Consider the following 20,926-nt stretch of genomic DNA (forward strand, 5'->3'; position numbering starts at 1 on the left):
TAACCAAATTCTTAAGAAAATGGTTACATCTAGAGAATATCATCTTGAGTGAGATAACCCAGTCCTTAAAGAACAGACATAAGATGCAATCACTGATAGTGGGATGCTAAGCCCAGAGGCTTGGACTGCCTTAGAAATGACTCACAGACTGTGTGAAGTTCAAGAAAAAAAGAAAAGAAAACAAAACAATACAAAAAAAAAAGTTCATGCTCAATCCTTACACACCAATGAAACGTTGACTAATTCTGGGTTACACTTTGTTTTACATGTACTTTTTGCTCATTGTAACTTCTAAGACCTTAATGCAGATTATCAAACTAAAAAAAAAAAAAAAAAAAAAAAAAAACAGCCAAGCGCTGACACAATTGTATTTCTATACATTTACGCAAAGATGTTTAAAATTTTTTTCTTTTATCTTTGTTTTTCAAAATAAAGTTAAAAAAAATAAAAAAAATGGCTACTCTATTCTGTTTCTTAGGGCCATTTGCTTGGAAGATTTTTCAAACATTTTACTCTAAGATAATTTCTGTCTTTGTCTGTGAGAAGAGTTTCTTATATGTAACAAAATACTGGATTCTGTTTATGTATTCAGTCTGATTGCCTATGTCTTTTTTATTGGGCAATTGAGTTCATTTATGTTAAGAGATATTAAGGAATAGAGGATGCTATTTTCTGCTATTTTTCTTTTAGAGGTAGAATTGTGCCTGTGTTTCTTTCTTCTTTTGTTTTTCTTGCTTAGGTATTTTCTTGTTTTTACTTGGATTTAGTTTTCTTTCTTGTATTTGGTTTTCCACCTATAAACAATTGTAGTCCTGGTTTTGTGGTCAGATATTGTGTAAATTTAGTTTGGTCCTGGAATATCTTGGTCTCTTCATCTATGGTGATTGAGAGTATTGCTGGGTATAGCACTTGGGTTGACACTTGTGTTCTCTTAGGGTCTGCATGATGTCTGTTCAGGATCTTCTAGCTTTCATTGTCTCTGTTGAGAAGTCGGGTGTGATTCTGATTGGTCTGCCTTTATATGTTACATGACCGTTTTCTCTTACTACTTTTAGTATTCTTTCTTTGCTTTGGGCACTTGGTGTTTTGACTATTATGTGTCGGGAGGAATTTATTTTCTGGTCCACTCTATTTGGAGTTCTGCAGTCTTCTTTTTTGCTCTTGTTCATAACATTCTTAAGGATAGGGACATTTTCTTTTATGATTTTGTTGAAGATATTTACTGTGCCTCTTAGGTGTTCTTATTTGCCCTCTTCTATTCCTATTATCCTTAGGTTTGGTCTTCTCATTGTGTCCTGGATCTCCTTGATATTTTGTCTTTGGAGCTTTTTTACTGTTTTGTCTATGTTTTCAATGTTGTCTTTGGCCCCTGAGATTCTCTCTTCCATCTTTTGTAGTCTGTTTGAGAAGCTTGCATCTCTGACTCCTGATTTCTTTTTTAGGTTTTCTACCTCCAGTGTTGTTTCTTTTAGTTTTCTCTTGTTTCCATTTTCTTTTTAAATTCCTTCTTCAATTCCTTCATCTCTTTGATTCTATTTTTCTCTAGTTCTTTGGTTTCTTTTAGTGTTTTTATGTTTCCTCTTTTAAACCTCCTATTTCTCTATGCTTTTCCACTTGTTCTTGTTTAAAGATCTTCATCATCCTCTTATGGTATAATTTCAGGTCTGAGCCTTCTATTTCTGGACTGTTTGGCATTCCACTGTTTGCTGTGATGTGAGATCTTGGTTCTGATGTTGCCAGGTTGTCTTGGTTTCCATTGGGTAAGTTCTTTTGATTTCTTTTTGCCATCTTGTTGTCTGTGATTATATGTGTGGTCTTGTCAGAGATTGATTCTTATCTCTCTTTTGTACCTGGTCTGTGTCCCTGAATCTCTGCTGTTCCCAGTAGCAAATGGGTTTAGCATTTGTTCTGCTCACAAGTGCCCTCTGAGTGGAAAAAAATATCCCCTATGGTTCTCCTGAACCCATTTCAGGAGACAAGCTTTCCTCTCACTTCGCCCAGACCTCTCTGTGCCCTAGCTACTTACAGTGCAGTCTCACTAGGTCTGTGTCCCTGGATCTTCAGTTTCTTGTTGCAAATGGCCTCCTGTTCTTTTCCTTTATTTCCGTTTATTCTTTTTTTTTACCTTCCATTCTCTATTCTTTTTCTTTTTTTGGTTTGTCCCTTCTCTTTTTTATTTTTTTCAGCTCTTTAAAATTAATTCTTAGATAATTTCCTACAATATGTTTTGGTCAGATTCACTTTACTTTCTGAAACCCTCTGAGATCTACTGATACATTTCCTATTTATACAAATTTTTATCTTTATTTTTATAAAATCGATCAAGTCCTGTTTTTTACCCTCACACTTTTGGATGTATAGACTTCTACTGGAGTGTGATGGGTCTATTCGAGTCTATTTAAGGAAAATACATTTGTCTTTTCCAAGCATCTATCACTTGTCAACAGCTCCTCAGGCAATGATGGGCTCTTGCAACTATCCTTTCTCTATTTTACCTTTTGTCTAGCTTCAACTTGTACAAGTCATGTACACACTGTTACAACCTCTACAAATTCATATGTGCAACTTCTATGCTGTGAGAAAACACTATTTTGTACTTTTTCTACTACCCATGGTTCTTTTAATCTTTTTGCCAACTATACTATGAATCTTGTGTCTTTGAAATAAGAGTATCTATGGATAAACCTGTGATAGGTCCTAGAGAATCAGCCTACCACTGCTTCTTGGACTTAATATTACTAATTCCTGATAACTGTTCTTTGTAATGTTAAGTAAGATCATTTCTCAATCCTCCTCTATGAAGTTTCGTATTAGATGGTGATTAACACACTGACTTAGAAATCATTAAGGTATGTAGTATAAAGGTTCATTGAATACTCAGCTCTAAAGGACATATCAATATAACATATTTTTCATCTTTAAAGTCTAGGGATACATTTATTAAACTTTTAGAGAAAAACAACAGGAGACAAAAGCTTGGCAGCTGCTTGGGAGTCAAAAATGGTAAAGAGGGAAAGAGAAAGCCATGCAGCATGTGAGTGGGGACATGGAAGGGAAAAGTATCCTTTTAGTGAAATTTCAGGTACTGCTTCATAGAAGATTAGAGAAGAGGGGAAGGACAGACCAAAAATCAAGGGGAGTCATGCCTAGGCTTTGACAGGTATCTAAAAGAAAGGGAGATAGAAAAATATAAGAAAAAGGAAGTGATGTTCATAAAGCAGGTTAAGCTCTACCCTGATACAGGATGGATGCTAGCAGACATTGTCTCCCATATGTATTGCCCCAGTAGTGATGAGCACACCCCCATCTTAGATACCTATAAGAATTTCTTTTCTCAGCAAACTGTGAAACACATTGAAATTATTTATTGAGAATGCCATCTCCAAAACCTTAGAATGAAAACTTGCATTTCTGTCACACCAACATCAGCTGAAAATTCTCACGCAGTAGATTAAACCTCAGTTCTGGTTTACATTAAGTTTCTCTCTTTCTATCTTGTTTTTTTTTTTTCACTGCACAAGTTAGTATATTTTTTTTTCAAATCTTTACTCATAATATTCTGGACTGAATATCTTCTTTCAGAATCTTTACTATAGAAGGCAGTGATTCTTGAGTCTTTTCAATTGCAGATGTTCAAAGATTCCTTTATGAAAGCTCAGTGCAGTCCTTTGAAAAGTCTCCTTCAACGTGCACTTATGAAATCTTGTGGATAGATCTCATAAATGGCTATTTTGAAGATAAATTGTCTGGATTTGTATCTTGAGGTTTCCATTTGCAAGCTCTGTAGCATTAAAAAGAATTATTTATCATCTTTGCATCTCAATATCCTTATTCATATAATAGTGACAGTAATAACGTCTGCAACATAGAGAAGAAATGGGCTTTAAACAGAAATGTAAGCATATATACATGTGTGAATATAAAACATTGCAGGTACTATATAAGCTTTCTTTCTGAACACAGAGTGGTTTCCCAATATATAGAAAATTATATTAATTTCAGTTTGATTCATATATGTTCCTTTAGCTCTTTATTTACATTGAATAGTCTCATCACTGATTTTGTGACATTGGTAATAATTGCTATACTATTCATAAAGAGTGGTGAAACAACCTAAAGTACGGAATGCCAGTTACAGCTCTGAGTCTAAGATATGCTCAGATTTCACTTTCCTCAGGCTACAATAACATCATATCTCCAACTGTTGCTGGATCCTTCATCCAAAAGGTCGCGGCATTTGTAAGGAAGGCATTCTTTATTCATTTATTACCTGAATAAACCATTCTGGTATATTGCTAATACAAACTATGCCTGTAATCAGCAAGAGAAGCACTGACAATTTACAAAAGAGGTTCTGGCAAGTAAATAATTTGGAAACTCTATTTTTGGAAACACAGTAAGACACATACACCTGTTCTACAACACATACACACATTTCAGAATTGTGGTCAACATTTTTTTATTTTTTAATGGTAGGTTTTTCATGAAAGTCTTTTATCTGAGGCCACTCATGAAATCTGATATATCTAAGTCCCTGTAATTATGCTGTCAGATCTGCGCTGCTGTTTCTAATTATATTATTTGGCAGCTTTTCATCTTTTTGACATTGACTACATTACAATAAAATGATAAGGATAAAAAATAATTTCTGGCAGATCATATTTCATGGGTTTGTGATTTTTTTCTGCTGTTTTTGAAGCTGAATCTTAAAAGGAAGTACTAATGAAATGCTACAACAATTTCAGGAACAAACCCTCTTTGTAAGAATCATACCTGATGATGTTGACAGTTGTCTTTGCTACAGAATTTACAGAGGCAGAATGTGCAGCAGCTAAAGGCATATTCCACTTCTTGTGTGGTATATTTATCTATTCACTTGTGTCAGACACAGCATTTTTGACCTATGAAATGGCATTGTGACATTACTTAGAACCTGATTATGTGGAACAAATTAATTAATGTATCTGAAGAGTACCTGTCACAAAGTAAATACTATATAAAAGACAGATTTAAATTAACCAACAGTAAATGATATGCCTGTGGTAGCTTCTTCTCTTGTATGGTTGGAATGAGTACATTTTACATATGAAAGAGACATAAAATTGAGGAGGACATGAATGGAAGGCAGTGTGCACTTAGTGTTCCTTTTCTTTAAATTGATATAATTCAATCTTACTTGCCACTGTGAAGGTGTTTTGAGACAAAAAATTTGAGAGCTAAGTACTCCTAAATTCAGAGACTTAACAAATTTAATTCACAACCTTAGAAGGGAATTCAAAAAAGACAAGAGCTAAGTTTCCATCATGTGAGGTTATGGGGATTAGCTATAACTTTTTAGAGCTCAATCTCTCTCTTTAGGACCTGATCACACTGGGCACAGACAGGATCTCTAAAGTATTTTCAGCCTTCAAAACAATGATGAGTAAGACTCAGGCACTGATAAGCCACTTAGTGTATAGCAGCCTGAACTAGAAAAACACTTTCTGGAATTGGTAGTCATTATTTTTTTTTTTTTGTCTTTATGTCTAAAAAGTCACTAAATTTGTTACATTAGAAATCCAATTCCATGCACTAACACCTCATCCCTTTTTATTCTGAAAAATCTCCCCCTGTACATTGTCATCACTTGGCTAATGGACTAGTGCTCCATTTGATTTCTGCATTTTTATTTTTTCACTTTATTGTCTCCTAAGCACATATGAAATCCATCTCCAAAATTTCTTTAGGTCTATCACTCTACTTTGTTCTTGTCATAGCACTAAGGTCTCTGGATACATTTTGCAACCTTGACAAACATGGTGGTGCTTTGCTGTACTTAGCATTATCTTGATGCATTGTTTCTTTTTTCTCCAATTTTAATATTTTCTTTAGCTTTTGTAATTTACAATTCAGCTTAATAAGTACATGTTGAGATAGACACTTTATATGTATAAAAGGAAAGGGTATATGGTTGATTACTTTACACTCACGCAGTTCATGATTTTACTCTCTCTCTCCTCTAAATGCAAGTGTTGTCAATGTGAGGTGAAGTATTAAAGGTGACAAGTTCTCGAAGGCTCTTTCCCACCTGAGGGGAAACAAGATCTTTCTAAACAGTCTTCCCACGTTGTTCATTTGTTTTTACTTTCCACCCCTTTTCTTAAGTCTATATGACATTAAAATCCTAGTAACAAACCAGCATTGCGTGTTTTGAATTTAGGACTTCACAGCTTCTGTAATTAAAATAAAAGGTTCATTTTTTGTTCTATAAATCACTTGTCCTGGCTGTTCTATTCTGATAACACAAAACATAAAAGTACCCTCTCCATGTAACAATTACTCAATGAACATTTCTTAATCAGTACCTCCTGCCTTGCATTTCCTGGAGTTCTGAACGGTTTGAGTCACACTTCTCTTTCTTGTTTTAAAGGGATACATTTGAAACTTTAGTAGACCAAGTAGTACATTTAAGTATGTTATCGAATGTTTGATTTGCTATAATTTGACTCTCCTACTGCTCTCCATTGTTTCTCACTTTATTCTTGCCTATCACCTCAGATCTACAGCCTCTTCTCTACTTATGTCACACACCACGAATGATTCCTTGTTTCATACATTTTCTATAATATTATAATTTCGTTTGCATTTATGACTGGCTCTACCACATTATCTTAATCTATCTATCTTGTAGATGTGTGGGCTGCTTTTATTTCTTAGCTATTGCAAATATATCTGAGAGTACCTAAAGTACACTGATAAATATCCAAGTACTTTATAACTATTGCGTGTGGACCTGTGAGTTGGAGGCTTCACACGGAGATCTCTCGTCCGGATAAGTGCACAGGTTCTGGCGAAGGGGTGGGGACTAGAGCAGGGAGGGGAAACCAGTCCCACCTCCATTTTTGCTACTGCCTAAGGAGGTTAGTTACCTGGTAGGGTGCAGGGAGGCTTCTGGCTGTGGTGATTTCAGGAGAGCAGATCTCTTTCCTAGTGGCAGTGTTACAGTTCTTATAATAGAAGCTCTCAGAAGATGGAGTAAATCTCGTACACCTATAATCCTTCTGGATAGGATTCTTAAATATAATGTTGGGATAGTTCAGGGTCTGACCACAGGTACTTCCTATTGGCTTTGCTTGAGTGCTTGGGAATTCCTAATCTACATATTTGGAGTGTGGTCCTACTTCTTTTTGTCTGCTCTGTCTTGAGCCTATATGAGTTGTGGTCAGATCCTCACTTGTGGAGTAGGGACTTAATGTGTGACCTATGTAACTCAAACCTTTCAACAAGGGGCTGTGGGGAGTGGGCAGTAGCTGCATGCAAGGGGCTTGAACTTCTGGGGAATTAGGAGGATTCCTACATTTACTTCAGGTCTTTAGGGCTTCAGTGTATTTTCACTAGGAATCAGGGTACCTTTCACAGGCCATGGCTCCACAACTAGAGAGCTAACCGCAGCTTTTTACTGTGTACTTTTATTGTTAGCTTTTGGAAGCAGCTCTATTCTTATTTCCTAGTGGCTGTCCCAGTTTCTCCTTCTACCAGCAATGGGTAGAGTTCACAGTTTTCACATCCTGAACAGCACATGTCATTTTTTGTGCCTGAATATTGCCATTATTACTGGAGTGAGACAGAACCTCAAAGTAGATTAATTTTCATTTCCCTGGTGGCTAAAAAGTTGAACTGCATTGGTGTTTTCTGGTCATCTGTGTTTCTTATTTTGTGAATTGTTCATTTTGCTGGTTCTTCTTTTTTTTTTTTATTGAAATCTTTGGTTGTTTACTGTTTAAATGTTTTAGTACTTTATGCCAAATATTCTGCCTTATATAGGCCTGGCAATGGCTTTTCACTAGTTTGTAGTATTAATAGCAATGTTAAGAAATAAGATGTACATAACCACTTTAATTTGATGTAATAACATTTGCTAACTCTTGGTATTATTTCCTGAGCTACTGGAGTCCTATTCTGCAATTCTTTCTCTACCTGAATCTTGCTGTATTTTCTCTATGTTTTCCTAAAACAGTTCCAAAGTTTTGGGGTCATGTTCACTTTTGACTCCATTTTGCATTGACTTTCTATAGGGTAAGTGATTGTAATTTAACTTCACTCTTTCACTAATTGATAGTCAGATATTTCTGGCAACATTTGTTGAAGACACTGTCCAATGTTTATTTTCAAAAATTAGGTGGTTATGGTTACCTGGGCTTGGTTCTAGCTACCATGAGGTATTTTTTATGGTAGTTCTGTGAAATAATTTGAAATCAAATATTATGTATTTTTTAGTGATGTCTCTGCTTGCTTATTTTGTTTCTTTGTTTGTTTGTTAAGACACATTTTTAGTATTAAGCTCTGGGTTGCCTTGGAATTCAATAAATCATGCTGACCTGAAACTTACAGAAATTAACCTACCTTTGCTTCCAAATTACTGGAATTAAAGGCATGTGCCACCACATCTTGCCAAGACTTATTTTCAGTGAGGATTACTTGACTATCCAAGGTTGTGTTTCAATATGAATTTATATTATTTTGTGTTTATTCCATGAAAAGTGTTCTGCAATTTTGGTGGAATTTAAATGAATTTGGGAATCACTGACAGTAACATCTTTTCCCAATATTAATTCCGCTCACCTATGATCATGCTGGTGCATAAGATTTGTATCTTCATTGAATTATTTTCAAAATCTCATTACAGAATTTTCTGTTTCTGTCATTATGTTCATATGTAGAAATATTTTGAAGGTATGGTGAATTGAATTGTTTTCCTGGTATTTTTCTTAGAGTGTGGTCACTATTTGTACATATAATTACAAATAGGTGTTTTGTTTCTATACAGCTTTATTATTGAATATTTTTTCTCATTTTTAAAATTATTTTCCACTAAGTATACTTTTCTATTCTTTAATTGATTAGAAAATTGGTGTAAATCTTTCTTATCTTAGATTCTTTAGAATTTTTCTTAAAAGATGGAACAGCTTTGTTAAAACCTGTTGGCATGGATTGAAAATGTTGGGCCCAGGGAGTGGCACTATGTAGCAGTGTGGCCATGGTGGAGCAGGTGTGTCACTGTGAGTGTAGGTTTTAAACGTAACCCTAGCTTCCTAATATTCTGGAAGTCAATATTCCACTATTAGCCTTCAGATGAAGATGTAGAACCATCACCTTCTCCTGCACCATGCCTGCCTGGATGCTGCCATGCTCTTGCTTTTATGATACTGGACTAATCTTTTTAGCCAGCGCCAATTAAATGTGATACTTTATAAGACTTGTCTTGGTCATGGTATCTCTTAAGAGGAGTAAAACCCTAAGATATAAGTTGGTACTGGGAGTGGTTTTAGAGGAGCAGATGTATAAGGATGAATCATTTAAGAACCTGGAGTTGGTTTAATAATTAGCCAGCACCTTCGAGTACTGAATCCTTTTAAGATACTCTCTCCTGGGAACTTGGAGAATATTAAAGACCCATGCCTGAAACTATATATCAAACATGAAGAAGCTAATGCCTTTGATTATCTTGGTAAAATAGGAGATTTTTTTGTACAAAAATTTCTACAAGTTGGCAAAAAATTGGAAAATAATTTTGCCAGCATGTTATTCTTGGTATTTCTGTAAAAAATTATGAAGCAAAAAAAATTGCTGTAGGGTAAAATCAAATGATTCCAGATGCAAGTAAACAATCTAAAAGTTAGTGAGTGTCTCTTTTAATAGAATCTTTTCAGCAACCATAAAGCTCAAGTTGGAGAAAATAAAACTGAAACCCTCATTATAGGGCTCACTGAATTACAATAAAAATTCAAGTCTCAGCCTCAGAGGGTATTAACAGTTAAAGTAAGTGCATTCATCCATAAAGAATGGGATCCTATAACTTGGGATGGGGATGTGTGGAGGAACCCTGTTGAAGTTAGAAATTTTGACTCTTCAGATTCTCATGTGTTTGCCCCATCTGAAGACGTAGTACCCTCAGCCCCACCCCTTGAAAGAATGCCTCTTTCACATGAGGAAATCATGTCCTCAGAGTCTGATAAACCAGTGGCAACTTTCATTGAAAAAAAAATGTCCAAAAGGACAATATTGATGTTTCTAAAGGCTCACCAATAGTTTCTTCTAGGCCTATAACCATATTGAAAGAAATACAGACCCCTGGAGGAGAAGTAGAAGGTGTAGTCCATAAGGAAATTCACTACACTACTAAGGAGCTTAAAGAGTGAACTAATTCATTCAAGCAGAAGTCTGGGAAATATATGTGGGAATGGATTTTAAGGGTGTAGGATAATGGTTGAAGGAACATAAAACTATATCAGGCTGAGTTTATTGACATGTGCCTTCTGAGTGGACATTCTATGTTTAATATGGCAGTTTGAACAGTTAAAAATGGTGCTGGAAGTCTGTTTGAATAATTGGCTGAAATGTTTGTCATATTATGGCCTACTGTAAAGAAGTTGGAGATGCCTGATATCCTTTGGTTAGTGTCGATGAAGGAATTTTAAGGTTCAGGGAAATTGTAATGCTAGAGTGGAAATGTTGTTTCACACCTAATCCTCCATAACAGGAAGGTGCCAGAAGAATTGTCCTTCACATTTCCCATAAGACTAGAGGTGGTTAAAGAGACACCAGCACATTTGAAGGGTTTTGTTCTTGCTTTTTTCCTTGTGCCAGACCTTAGGTTTGAGGATGCTGCTGCTCAATTAGATAAATGAAATGCAATAGGTTTAATTGGGCCCCAAGGTAACAAGGGCTAGGTGGCAGCATTAAATTGCCAGAGACCAAGAGATCCTAGTTATAATACATTGTAGACAAAAAATGTTTATAATGGCATAGCCCACAATGGCCAGCACTGGAGAGGTGAAATTCATAATAGTATGACTTGTTCAAGCCTTTGGTACTGGCTAATCAGTCATGGTGCTTGCAGGCATGAAATAGACAGGAAGCCTACTGCATATTTTGTTTGATCAGTATTGTAGGACCCCTTTCGGGGACCCTCACTCAAGTCTAGGGACATGGGGTTAAGTACCGTGAGGTGGAGTTCTGCCACCAATTTGTTTACCTCTCAGAGATCTTGAACTGTCCAGCAGTCATTGGTTCCATATTTTTGCACCAGTAGGAGAGGCACACTTCAGGCTGATGGACACTAGCGAAGTGGTTGGAGTAACCGAATGATGAGTGTCTTGATCTCGTCTCGTGCCTCATTTAATATGGGGTACTGATGCACTGCTGGCCTGGACTTTCAGCTCCATATGGGCGGGGGTTGGTTCTTAGCCTTCCTCATTCCTGCAGTCTCCAACCAGGCCTGTGGATATGACTGCAGCCACCAGTCCGTCTGATCTGAGGAAGGCTGTTTAGAGTTGGTACTTGTCTTCCAACCAGATGTTTGGCACCTGCACAGGCTCTCTTTCTGGCCCTCTAACCTGTGGTCCAGAGCGGAAGTGAATCTGTGCCCCATTTTAGTCAGGAGGTCTCTCGCCAACAGGGGACAGGGACAGTCTGGCATTATTATGAATGAGTGGGATACCTGGCCCACTTTGAGATCCACAGATCTTTGGGTAGTCCATAAATATTTAAAACTTTGGAGCCACAGGTCCGGGGGTTCTGTTGCTGGGGTCTCCCTTTTCTTCTTGTTGGGGCAATTCTTGTCCCAGTGGCCTTTTTCTTTAAAGTAATCATAATGATCTTTGTCAAGGGGCTCCCTCCCAGTGCCAGACTTGATTCCTAACTCCCTGGCCCTTCACTACTGTGGCCAAAATCTTACAAATTCTTTTCTTGTCTACTACCCTCCAGTCCTCTCTTTACTCTGCCTTCTGCTTTTCTCTTTCTCACTTCTCTTTCTCAGTCTCTTGTTTTCGAAACAATTTCTCTGATTCCTTTACCAAATCCTGCAAGGTATAGTTTTACAACACCTCTAGCCGTTGTAACATTCTCTTAATATCTGATGCTAACTGCCCTATAAAGGACATAGCCACCACTGTCTGCTGACCCTCAGAGGTTGGGTCAAATTAAACCTCTGTAAGCCTCCATTAAACATTCAAGAAACACAAATGGCAGTTTAACAGGTCCCTGAAAAACCTTACCTTAGCCAAATTAGTGGGGCACCTAGGGGCCCCTGAGACTTGCCACCAGATCCCAGCAATAGACTGTCAGCCGCTCCTTACCTGCTGCCATATTGAATTCTCAATTAATTTAGTTAAAGGGGAACCCGGCATCTATTTCATACGGAAGATTGGTTGGTGCCCCATTTGCTCTGGGGACTTTTTTTTCAGGCCTCCTATACGGTCCTCTCTTTCCTTTCGGTAGTGAAGAGGACCTGCAAAAGCTACTGAAAATCATCCCAGGTAGGTTGGTGGGAAAACATCAAAGACTCCACTATCAGGCTGGCAGGGTTTTCTGAAAAGGAAGGGTGATTAACTTTCTAATTATAAATGTCAGAGGAAGAAAAAGGCCAATACTGTAGGAGCTATAAATTGTTCTCGTCAGCTGGGGTACCCCAACAGTCCTGAGGGGAAGTGCCACAGTTGAATTGGCTGGCCCCTCAGGAGTAGTGGTTTCCTGCTGGCTCCGCCAACTCTGTGTCCCTGTTGATGGACCTCCCCTCCGGTCCCCGGGGCCTGAGCTGGATGTGGAGCCAGGGAATCTGAGAGTTGGAGCACGGGTTAGGGACCTTGGGTATAGGGTGGAGCTTGCAGGGAGTCGGGCCACTCCAGGGGGGCTTCAATCTCTGGGTAAACCTTTGGGGGAGGTGCCGATGGTATACTGCATTCGCCGCCGCCTCCCTTTTCTTCTTGTTCAGGATTTTCTTGGACCACTAGGATCTTGGTACCAGGGCAGAGGGGCAGGAGGAATGGGCCAACCCACAAGGGTTGGAATCTTGCCAAGTCCTCTTATACCATGATGTACGGTTACTGGTCCGGGTGCGATCCTGGTCCTTCCTGAAAAACAATGACCTTCACCGCCCTGATGGTTGATAGATCAAAAGGTTCCTTCGGGTGGCCAGCCTACTCCAAAGGCAGGCCAGTCCAAGGAACAGAAAGTTGGCCAAGGCTTTTTCTTAAGTATCACTGATAAATTCCGTCCTCCTGTCCTAACGCCTGTCCAAAGGTAAACTCCATTCTCCTGCCCTAACGTCTGTCCAATGGTCCTCGGTCAGAGACAAAGGGATCCACACAGTTTGCCCCATAGTAAAAACTAGGAACAGAGACAACACAGTGACAAAAACAAAAGACACTAACACTGCCAAACACAATCGTCCCCTTCTAGACTTATACAACCAGCCAAACGCTATCTCTGACGGGGTGAAGTGCCGTTTCCACTCCCTTTCTGACAGAAAGAGCACCCTGTCTCCCTTGTTCTTCCAGAAGACAGCCAGACTCTCCTGACTGTCCCTTACCCTGGGCACTTCCTCTGGGGTGACCCTTGGAATGTCTTCCAGGGTTGAAGCCCGTGGGCCTTAGGACATCCCCCTCTGCAGCCACTGGGTCCTTACAGCCCTGCACAGCAGCTGCCAGAATACCAGAAACCAAGACACAGACTCAGCACACATACAAACATATCAGACTCACGCTAACATACCTCCAAGGGGTGTCTTCAAGTTCCGGGGGACCCCTTGTATCCCGGATTAGCCCCTATAATGTAGGATCCCCTCTTTCAGGGACCCCCACTCGAGTCTCAGGACACGGGGTTACCCAATGAAACTTGAGAGACCTTCTTGCTGCAAAAAAAATGAGGTAGTTTAATTGCAGAACTCTGGGCCGTTAAGTACCTCACAGAGGAGATAGAGGTACCAACCATGACCACGAGGCTCGAAAGCTGGGGCGGGGGTTTATAGGGAGGGGGTTGGGAGAGAGGGTTGGGGGATGGGAAGTACAAAGTTTACCCAACACCCACAGCCTAGGTGCAGTTAGGAAGTCTGGAGACTGGTGGGGCAGAAGCTTAACTAAGTCAGGGTTCATGTGGTTAACATCTAATTTACATTTGATTGAGGACTCAGTTGCAAAAGAGGTCAAGGGCCAGCTTCTGCATTCCTATAACCTAGCCTCAGGGGAGTCTTTAACAATGGGCTTAGCTGGGCATGCCCGGACTTGTTTTACCACATTCTCCTCAGTCCTAGAATTTAATTTCCATTCAGTATAAGAGGAAAACTTCTCAAACAAATGAAAGACTACATTTTATGGTTGCAAAAGGCAATCTAGGTCAACGAATATATTTCCAGACTGGAGCCAGTTTGCATACCCAGGACCCCTTGAATAAAGGTGTGGCCAGGTTCCCCAGAGGAAGGATCTTTATAAGACATCTAAGTGTTTTGCTGTTAACCTTTCTCCAGTTCTTCCCCAGAGGGACCTACAGCCTTTTACAAGGGTAACTGTGCACTGGGGAAAAGAAAATAATCAGTTTTTACATGATATATTAGATACTGGTTTTGAATTGACACTGATCCCAAGACATCCCAAGAAACAGTGTTGGCATCCATTTAAAGTAGGACTTATGGAGGACAGGTGATTAATAGAGTTTTGACTGATGTCTGACTCACAGTAGGTCCAGTAGGTCACCAAACACATCTCTGGTGATTCTCCCAGTTTCTAAACGTATAATTGCGATAGATATACTGAGAAATTGGCAGAATTCTTACACTGAATCCCTGAGCAGTAGCATGAGGAATACTATGCTTGGAAAGGCCAAATGAAAGCCTTTAGAGATGCATCTAAAGTTTTTCCAAAGAAAATAGTGAATCAAAAATAGTGTCGTATTCCTGATGGAATTGCAGAAATCATTGCCACTAACAAGGACTTGAAAGATGCAGGGGTGGTGGTTTCCACTACATCTCCCTTTAACTCTCCCATCTGGCAGTGCAGAAGACAGATGGATCATGGAGAATGACAGTTGACTAGCAAAAGATAAATCAGGTAGTAACTTTGATTGCAGCTGCTGTACCAGAGGTAGTATTCTTACTTGAGCAAATTAACACATTTCCTGGTACCTGGTACGCATGCACTGATCAAGCAATTGCCTTGTCCTCAGTACCTATCCATAAGGACCACCATAAGCAATTTGCTTTCAGCTGACAAGGCCAGCAATATACCTTTAAAGTTTTGTCACAAGGATGTATTAACTATCCTGCCCAGAGTCATAACTTAATTAGAAGGGATCTCGATCTTTTGTCTCTTCCACAAAGTATCACATTAGTGTACAATATTGCTGACATTATGCTGATTGGAGCAAGTGAGCAGGAAGTATCAACCACTTTGGACTCATTGATAACACATATGCATATTAGAGAATGGAAAATAAAGACAACCAAGATTCAAGAACCATCTATATCAGTGAAATTCTTAGGAATCCATTGGTGTGGGGAATGCAGAGATATTCTTTCTAAGATGGAAGATAAGATATTACACCTGGCTCCTCCTACAACCACAAAAGAAGCACAAAGTTTAGTGGGTCCACTTGGATTCTGGAGACAGCACATTCCTCACTTAGGTATGTTACTGAGGCCCATTTACCAAGTGACTAGGAAAGCTGCCAGCTTTGTTTGGGGCCTGGAAAGAAGAAGGCTCTTTAATAAGTCAAGGCTACTGTGCAGGCTGCTCTATCCCTTGAACCATATATATGATACAGCAGACCCAATGGTACCTGAGGTGTCAGTGGCAAATAGAGATGCTTATTAGAGGCTCTGGCAAAGCCCTGTAGGTGAATCACAGAAGAGAACATTGGGATTTTGGAGCAAAGCTCTACCATCATCTACAGACAACCATTATCCATTTGAAAAACAGCTCTTGGCCTGCTATTAGGCCTCAGTGGAAACTGAATGTTTGACAATAGGATACTGCAGGAAAGGTAGGCTGTTTTTGTAACCATGATTCTTGATTGAGATTGGTTGAAAGCCTCAAAGGTGATAACCAGACATATTGAGCTTCCCAGACTCTCAGGAAACCAAAAATCATCATGCTGCCATAGGCAACACGTGATCTTCAAACTACCATAAATAGTGCACGGTCCTACACAGCCTTGACTATGTTACAAATCCAGCCTTTGAAGAAGGATGTGACATGGACCCCAGCCAGGTCAACCATGTCTGAATTTGTGCATGCTGGCCAGATCTTGTGGTGAAGGTAGCAGAGGCGGCCTTTCCCCAGTAAAAGATCTGTGTGGGACTCTTGGAGAAGAGAAGACTAGGAACTGGTTTACTAGTGTATTTGTACATTATGCAGACACCACCCAGAAGTGGACAGCTACAGGATTATAAACCCTTCTCAGGACAGCCCAGAAAGATACAGGTATAGAAAAATCTTCACAGTGGGCAGAACTTCAGGCAGTTTATATGGTATTACAGTTTGTTTGGAAGAAGAAATGGCCAGATGTATGATTGCTCACTGATTCATGGGCTGTATGATCTGGGTGATAGAAAGATTAAACAATTGGTGAGAAAGACATCAGGGAAGAAATATGTGTATAAATTTCTCCAAATGGGCAAATGATATGAAGATATTTGTGTCCAATGTAAATGCTCACCAAAGGTGACTTCAGCTGAAGAGAAGTTCAATAATTAAGTGGATAATATGACCCATTCTGTGGACAGCCAACCATTTTTCCCAGTCATCCCTCTCATTGCTCAGTGTGCACATGAACAAAGTGGGAATGGTGGCCAAGATGGAGGTTATGCATGTGCTTCCACTCAGTGAGGCTGACCTGGCTACAGCTGCTCCTGAATGCCAGATCTGACAACAGCAGAGTCCAACATTGAGCCGCAGATATGACATCATTCCTTGAGATGACCAGCTAGCAATCTGGTGGCAGCTTGACTGGATTAGACCACTTTCTCCATGAAAAGGACAACATTTTGTTCTTAATGGAGTAGATACTCATTTTGGTATGGATTTGCTGTTCTTGCATGCAATGCTTCTGCCAAAACTATCATCTGTGGACTTATAGAATGCCTTACAATCATCATGGTATTCCACACAGTATATCTTCTGACCAAGAAACTCATTTCATAGCCACAGAAGGGTGATGATGGGCCCACGATCATGGAATCTACTAATCTTACCATGTTTCCCACCATCCTGAAACAGCTGGCCTGATAGAAAGTTGAAATGGCCTTTTAAAGACACAGTTATAGTACCAATTAGGTGGTAGGAGAATGAAAGGCTGGAGCAGAGTTCTTTAGAAGAAAGTATATGCTGTGAATCAGTGTCCAATATATGGTACAATTTCTCTCATAGCCAGGAATCAAGAGATGGAAAAAGAAATATTTCCACCACTATTACTACTAGTGACACTCTAGGAAAATTTTTGGCTTCCTGTTCCCTCACCTATAGGTTCTGCTGGTTTAGACAATTTGGTTCTGGAGGGGGAGTGCTCTTACCAGGAGCCACAACAAACATTTCATTGAACTGGAAGCTCAGACTTCCTTCTGGGCATTTTGGGCTTCTAATGACCTTAAACCAACATGCTAAGAAAGGAATAACAGTGTTAGGAGGAATGATAGATCCAGATTACCATGGTGAAATTGGTTTGCCTTTTCAGAATGGAGGTAAGAAAGATTATGTTTGGAGTGTATGAGATCCCTTAGGGTGTCTCTTACTACTATGCTGTCCTGTGATTAAACTTAGGGGGAAACTACACCATCCAAGCGGGATGACAAAGAATTCAGAACCATTAGGAATGAAGGTATGGGTCACTCTTCCAGAAAAAAATGCCAAGACCCACTGAGGTGTTTGGATATGGTAGAGGAAATATAGAATGGGAAGTAGAGGAAGGTAGTTTTCACTTGGAGTTCAGACCATATAACCAGTTGCAGAAATGAGAATTATAAAGTAATATAAATGCTAATGTATTGTTTTTTTAAGAATATATTTATTCTTGAGAGTCCTATTGATGCAGTTGCATATGTAAATGAAGATAGTAGTGTCTGGCATCAATGTGAGAAGAGACATTGGTTCAGGAGAGGGCATGTTTTCCCATTGTAGGGGAATGCCAAGGAAATGGTGTGGAGAGGGGGATCAGAAGGGAGTGCACCTTTGTGAAGGCAAATGAATGGGAATCAGGGAAGGCAGCAGGGTAGAGTAAAGGGATAACATCTCAAATGTAAATACAGAGTATCTAGTAAAACTGGAATGATAAAATTAAAAAAAGAATACATTTTTAACGTCAATTGGTATTTAAGTTGAGATAATAAGAGAATGTTTCCAAAGGACATTGCCCCATTTTAATTTACAAATGTATTTTTGTTTGTACAAGGAATAGTTATATCATGTTAGGCATATTCAGGACCTTGTTATTTGTTTATGTGACATAAGATATTATTTGTGTCAGGTTGACAAGGGATAGATTGTAGTGGCTATTCCTGGTTCTCAACTTGAATATATCTGGAAGGAACCACAATCCAGAATTGAAAGGCTCACCTGTGATCCTGATCTAGAGGGTGGGAGATACAAATGTTTGACATGGATCTTGGCCTGGAGATCTTGAGGTTTAGTAGCTATGAATCTTGGGACACAAATGAAAGAAGATATCCTAGTTCAAGGTCATCTGGAACAAACCAGGTCCCAGATCCAGGTGTGGTAGTACACTACTTTAATCTGGGACACACCTTCCTTTGGAGACCTATATAAAGACATTGAAAGAAGGCAGGTTCTCTTTCTTTGACTTCTTTCCTTGAGGGAATGAGAAACTCCTAGATCCTTGGACATTTATTCACAGCTGCTACTGACCATTGTTGAGGAGTTGAACTACAGACTGTAAATCACCAAAATTTTTTCTTACTATATAGAGATTACCAATAAGTTCTGTGACTCTAGAGAACCCTGACTAATACATTTGCTTTTCATTTTTCATATATTGATATGGTTCCTATAATTACTGCTTTAGGGTAACTATATGTTATAAAACATTTGATGTTTGGTATGTATTGAAACAACTTTACATTTTGGGAATAAAATTAACTTATTCTTTTTTTTTTTTTTTTTTTTTTTTACTTTCCAGAAGAATTAGATGGTGAGATACTACTGCTGAAGTTAGAGGACTCATTGATTGTGAGTAAGATGTAGAGAACTAAAGCTGAAACTTTTTGCTTATGGTAACTAATGGGATTTCAATGCATGTTATCAAACTTCTAAAAGAATTGCCAAAATGCTCTTAAAAAATCTGTACATGTATCTCTCTTCTTTAAATAAAATTGTAAGAAAAAAAGCTAGAACTTGTGTAGAAACTCATTTCTTTTTGGCTAACTTTCACATTGTCTAGGGATGCCACACAGTATGCTGGCAGAGTAAACCAGCAATGGTATTATAATATGTTGCACTGAACCCCTCATGCTACCATACAAACCTGCCAGACATTTTGTATCCACTGGTGCAAAAATTTCAGGAAGTTTACTAGGATAGCCAACTGATTGTTCGGGAGTTGGATATGAAACCTTGTCTACTGGATGAAATCCATGCCTGCCGCTGTAATCTGGCCAAGTCTCTTCCACAGTGTTTTGACTTCTTAGAAATGTCTCTTTTAGCCACCCAGCTTTTCTCCATTTTGTTGTTCTTTTGGATTGTGTTTCTTTGTTAGATATCACTTTCCTAGAAGCTTAGGCTGACCTCAAGAAGTCACTAGCATCTCTGTGTGGTTAAATATCATGTAGAAAATAGATGCTCTGGGCTGCTTCTCCACAGCAGGTTTACAGATTTCTTTTTATCTCTTAATCTCTATTTTCTGATAGTGTTCCAATACAAGCTCTTTCTCTGGTAGGAGTAGATTTTATATTCTTTAATCTTAACTTTTCTTAATCATATGGTCACACAGAAGTATCTTCTAATCAAGCATCTTCTCGAAAAGCTCATATTTCGTTCAATGCCTTGTCAGTTCCTTTGAGACTAGCTCCTCATAGAACTGTTCAAACTGCTAACCTTTTGTATCAAGCAACTCTATTCTACATTGATATTTTTACTTTTATGTCTTACTTTATTGTGGTAACATCTATACTTTGCTGGCACTGTCATTATTTCATATGTTAGAGCTCAATTTGTTCACACATCTTGAGAATAAAGATGGCTTATTATTAGACTATATTTTGTAAACTGAGGCTCCTAAAGTTAAATTATTTTTCCAAGAAAAGTTAATCTGTATATAACCTTGAACATATTACTCTCAAGTAGTATTGCTTTAATCTAATGAATGCAAACAGCAACTAAACTTTCTATAACATTGGTTTTAGGCTTATTTCCCAGCTGACAGAAAAATGAAACTGCGAAGCAATGTTAGTGGGGAATTATGAAACTGCCCTGGAAGTTTGTAACCTTTTTTTTTCATTATCTTCACATGGTTTGTACATTGTCAAATTTAGAAATTAATCAAGACTTAGCACTATTGTGTATTTATTTCTTCCACATTGCAACATTTTCTGGGAGAAAGATTACTTATAAAGAAAGCTACAAAATGCTATGAATTTGGGAAAGCTCACAGAACTTATAAGACTCAGAAATCTCACCTCACTGCTCAGAGAGCAATGGATAGTTGCTCAAGGAGAGGAATCTCTATGGCAGAGATATCTACAAGATGGGGAAAAAGCTTCAGGAATGAGTATTTTCTGATTCATCTGTACTGGGATAGATCTTCTTAATATGTAATATTGCCTAGGAATTTTCAATTAATCTATCCTCTACTAAACAACCTAAATAAGCTTGTTGGCTTACAAATTTAGGCTTAGCTAGAATCATTCTTAAGCCTGTTGTTACTGTACCATTTAGAACAAATAAATTTGTTCATACATTTCCAGAAAAGGTCACAGAAGATGCATTCAGCTGCTTTCAATATTTATTGCTACAATCTGAAAGAATTAAAATATGTCTAGTAATACATTGGAGAAGTGTTTGAAGTAAGACTTATGGTCTTTACTAATTGTAGTTAATGTACAAAGACTCAAGAAAGAAATGTTAACCATATCCTAAGTCCATTGTTTTGCTGACCTCAACCATAAAAT

This window comes from Micromys minutus, assembly GCF_963924665.1.
Source record: "Micromys minutus genome assembly, chromosome: 7".
Classification (NCBI taxonomy): domain Eukaryota; kingdom Metazoa; phylum Chordata; class Mammalia; order Rodentia; family Muridae; genus Micromys; species Micromys minutus.